The sequence below is a fragment of the Myxocyprinus asiaticus genome, chromosome 1, assembly GCF_019703515.2.
Source record: "Myxocyprinus asiaticus isolate MX2 ecotype Aquarium Trade chromosome 1, UBuf_Myxa_2, whole genome shotgun sequence".
In the NCBI taxonomy this organism is placed as follows: Eukaryota; Metazoa; Chordata; class Actinopteri; order Cypriniformes; family Catostomidae; genus Myxocyprinus; species Myxocyprinus asiaticus.
This window is the reverse complement of record NC_059344.1, coordinates 67,528,995-67,533,813: the sequence shown is the minus strand read 5'-3', so window position 1 is coordinate 67,533,813 and position 4,819 is coordinate 67,528,995.

Genomic DNA, 4,819 nt, shown 5'->3' with positions numbered 1-4,819 from the left:
GCACATGTGTTACACAGTAATATTTTTGGTAAAATGTTGCAAATGTTTAACAATTGCTGTTTGCAGTGTTGTAAATAAATATTCATGCATACTCATTCAAGTGAGTTCTTTCACATGTATTATAATGAGATGGTTTTTAAAATGTATTTATGTATTATAAACTATAATTAAAATGCAAGAAAATGTTAGGCTGAATTTCAATTTTAAAATCAGCATTTATGAACCATACATGGTTGCAAACAAAAATTAACTCGGGCCAGCTCTGTTGCTCAGTGCACTATAAGACGGGCCTATTCTGTTTTAACTGTGGCAGTAGGGAATTTAAGCAACAGCTGTGGACGCGACGGCTATGGCCATCGGAGGTAAACAGGTCAACCACCATTGCCAAGAAACGTAAAGATCTTTAAGCAACAACACAGAGGACGGCAGAACAGCTCATTTAATAGTTCATTTCACAATTACCAAAATGTCATTTAAAAAAAGCAAGAGAAGGGTTGCTTACAGCATTAAATGTTCATTTACTGACAGAAGAAGGGTTTTTAATCTTGTAGGATGTTAATAGCTCTAAAAACCTAGATTTTACCCACCTTTCAATCTCGATGACATCGAGGAGGATTTAAATGAATTCCATGTGAGAAAATGTGATTTACCAATCCTGGCAGATGTTCTGTGTATGGACACAAACTCTGTGCTTGACTACATATATGCTGCACATCATGAGAGGATAACGCCCTGGTTACTTGCGTAACCTCCGGTCCGTGATAGAGGGAACGAGACATTGTGTCGATGTAGTGACACTAGGGGTCACTCTTGGGAGCCCGAGACACCTCTGGTCTTTGATAAAAGGCCAATGAAAATTGGCGTGTGGTATTTGCATACCACTCCCCCAGACATACGGGTATAAAAGGAGCTGGTATGCAACCATTCATTCCGGTTTTGTGCTGAGGAGCTGAGACAAGGTCCCGGCCATTTCAGCGGGTAGTTCAGCGTTGTGGAAGGAGGGACACAACGTCTCGTTCCCTCCATTAGGGAACAGAGGTTATGCAAGTAACCAGGACGTTCCCTATCTGTCACTCACTCGACGTTGTGTCGATGTAGTGACACTAGGGGTCCCTATACGAAACGCCACAACTGGTTGAACTGTGTTACGTGAACTGGCAGTGTGTGACGGGCAGACCACTGTGTGCTTCGTAGCCAGCGCGCCAGGCCAACACGTAACCACCCCCAACACTGTTATGAGTGTCGAACGGCCCTTTGGAGACAAGTCAACTGCCCAAAAGATAGAGACAGGCTAGCCCAGTTGTGGCCTCCTATCCTTCCCCAAGGGGAAGACATCGTGGAGACCACATAGTCGAGAACTGCTGGGAAAAGTCCTCGACGGTGTCATTGAATAGGCCAACCTGGGAAATGGGGGCAGCAAAGAACCGTGCCTTGTCGGCCTCTCCCATCTCGACCAGGTTGAGCCAAAGGTGGTGCTCCTGGACTACCAAGGTGGACATCGCCTGCCTGAGAGACCGCGCTGTGACCTTCGTCACTCTGAGAGCGAGGTCGGTCGCTGAGCGCAGCTCCTGCATCAAATCTGGGGCGGAACTACCCTCGTGCAGTTCCTTTAGCACCTTGCCTTGATGGACTTGCAGAAGAGCCATGGCGTGCAGGGCAGCAGCGGCTTGTCCAGCAGCACTGTAGGCTTTGGCCATTCGGGACTACGTAAACCTACAGGCCTTGGACAGGAGCGGAGGTGCCTTATCCACCGGGGGATTCGCTGAATAGCCCCTGGGCATCCAACCATCGAGGGTAGTGAGGGCAGGGGAGCTGAAAGATCGGGAACGGGCAGTAAAAGGTGCCTCCCACGACCTTGTCAGCTCCTCGTGCACTTCCGGGAAGAAAGGGACTGGAGCGGGGCATTGCCGTGAGCAGCGCCGTGAGCCCAGGAACCAATCATTGAGCCATGAGGGTTCAGGGGAGAGTGGAGGGTTCCACTCTAGCCCGACAGTCACGGCTGCCCGGGAAAGCATGTCCGTCATTTCCATGTCAGCCTGTGACTGGGCAACTGTACCCAAGGGGGGGAGACCAGCTGAGGCTTCCGCGTCCTACTGGACGAGCCCGCTCTCCAATGCTGTGCTCGAGAGCTCATCAGCTTCAAGGGCAAGAGGTCGAACTCCCCGTGAGATGAGCCGGCGGACTCATCCGGAAGCCCAATCAGGGCAGGTGAGCGTGCTGGGGAATGGGAGGTCCGTGGGGGTATACCCGGCAGAGGTGGTCCCATTGGGGTCCCCATATCGCCCCCAGTGCTAGCCGCGCTGGCCTCATACCCATAGGTAGAAGGACCGAGGCAGGGAGCAAGCCGCGACCGCAATGTTGCCATGATTATATTCTCGCAATGAGTACATGATCCATCCACGAATACTGTCTCAGCGTGGGTCGTGCCCAGACACGGAAGACAGCGATCGTGACCGTCAGAAGTTGAGAGGTAATGACCACAACCAGGAATAACACACAAATGGAAAGGCATCTTTAAAAAGACGCATCTTTAAAAAGACACTCCATGTGTGCCGCTGTTTTAGAGAAATATACTCTTTTAGAGAAATGTACTCTCTTATTTCTGCCGAAGCGCCCATGGGCGTTCTCTGCAGTGCACTAGTGCAGAGGAGGGAGAAGCCGCTGAAATGCGCTGTCAGATCCAGCAGAGTTGAATGAACAATCAGCTCATAAACATCGACCGTTCGGCTCCGAAGAGAAAATCTGAATGAGTGGTTGCATACCAGCTCCTTTTATACCCGTACGTCCAGGGGAGTGGTATTCAAATACCACTCACCAATTTTCATTGGCTTTTTATCAAAGACCAGAGGTGTCTTGAGCTCCCAAAAGTGACCCCTAGTGTCACTCATCTACACAATGTTGAGTGAGTGACAGATAGGCAACTCAGTGGAACAACAACATACTGAACTCTGTTGCATTAAAAACATACACTGACTGTATCTCCCAAATGGGAGCCCCTCTAGATAACCGCTTTGGATTCATCGATGGCACTGTGCGACCCATAGCCAGACCTGGTATAACACAGAGGGTCCTATACAATGGTCACAAGCGGATTCACAGTTTAAAATATCAGGCAGTTGCCATTCCTAATGGTTTAATTGCCCATCTGTATGGCCCTGTAGGTAGGTTTGAATTACATTTTGTTACCCTTACAGTTAATAAAAAATTAATAATAAAAAATATTTTAACAGAGGGAAAGAAGCATGACTCTGGGATGCCGGCAGAATCTATACTGTTACCTCTGCCGGAGCGTCATGTCGTGTCTGAGGATGGTCATGCTATGTGTTTGAACGGGGACCCAGTATACCCACTGCGCGTGCACCTGCAGAGCCCATTTAGAAATGTTCACCTCACCCCCCCAAATGCAAACATACAACAAAAGTATGAGTGAAGTCAGAGTGTCTGTGGAATGGTTGTTTGGAAGCATAGCAAATTACTTAATGTTCATGGACTTCAAAAATAATTAAAAAATTGGGCTGAGTAGTGTTGCAAACTGTATGTGGTATCTGCTTTAAGAAATGCACTTACTTGTCTGTATGGTAATCAGACTCGGTTCTACAACTTGGATCCTCCACACATTCAAGACTATTTCATAATGTCTAACTCACACGTACAGACATGCACATTAATATATATATATATATATAATTGCATTAAATAAATTACACATCTGTACTTATTCACACACACACACACACACTAAATAATAAATGTCCTCATAAACCACCTTTTCCCTCAGCTCCCTCTCAGCCTGTCCATCTCTCCCTCAAAAACCAACATGATCACACGTGAAGTCGGCATGATGTTTCCGATAGTTTCAGTACCCTACGATCGGTGACTGCTGATGCGCTGACATGCAGCAATCTTATCAGACATGTTTGCAGTGGTTTCAGTATGTTTACCTTTCCACCTGATGCGATTGGATTGGGAGACTAGGGTTCAAAACTAGACAGTAACCACCTTTGAATAATCAATGACGAGCATGATTCGAAGGTTTCACTTTTCTCTCTAACATTACTTTTTTACTCCACTAATAGTTAAGGTAAGGTTTGGGTTCTATAAATATATGCTTTTCTCTTCATTGTATAACATCCTGTAAAGCTGAAAACAATTTGCTTCACTACTAGCTTTTGGCAACCTCTCCTGAACATAAATGGAGCTCACACGTGCCCATATGCCCTACAACACTTGCCGCTTTGGTCACTGGGGGCAGTGTTTCGAAATTTCGGTCAACGTGTACTGATTTGGACAAAAGAAAAGTCGGCCTATTCTTTCCGATTTCACTGTGAGATCAGGCTGGAGTTTTTGCAGCCTGATCTCACAGTGAAATCAGAAAGAGTAGACCGAACTCAATGGTGTCATTCCCACTTCTTTTACGTTTGTAGGTTCTACAATACTCTTCCTTGTCGCTAATCCTACTGGTGGTCTGACTCACTCTCTCCATGGCCCTCTTCCTTGCTTCTTCTGGTATGATCTGCCTCTATTTTCCTCCTATTCTCAACACTACCTTTCTTGTACCTGTATGGTTCTATCAGTAGGATTTCTCTACAGAGAAGTGTATCATGTCTCTCTGTTCACTCCATAGGGGCTCTGAACAACATGAAACATGGACTTGCTAGCTCATACATGAATAAGAAGTTTTGAGGAGGATGTTTGGCTTCTTACTGTGATCGCTTTACATCATCTGAGGTGTTGTTGGCAAAAGAGGACATTTCTTTGAACAAACTGTAAATACAATATATTTAGCCAGAGTTAAAAAAAAATTGCTACACAGAATCCA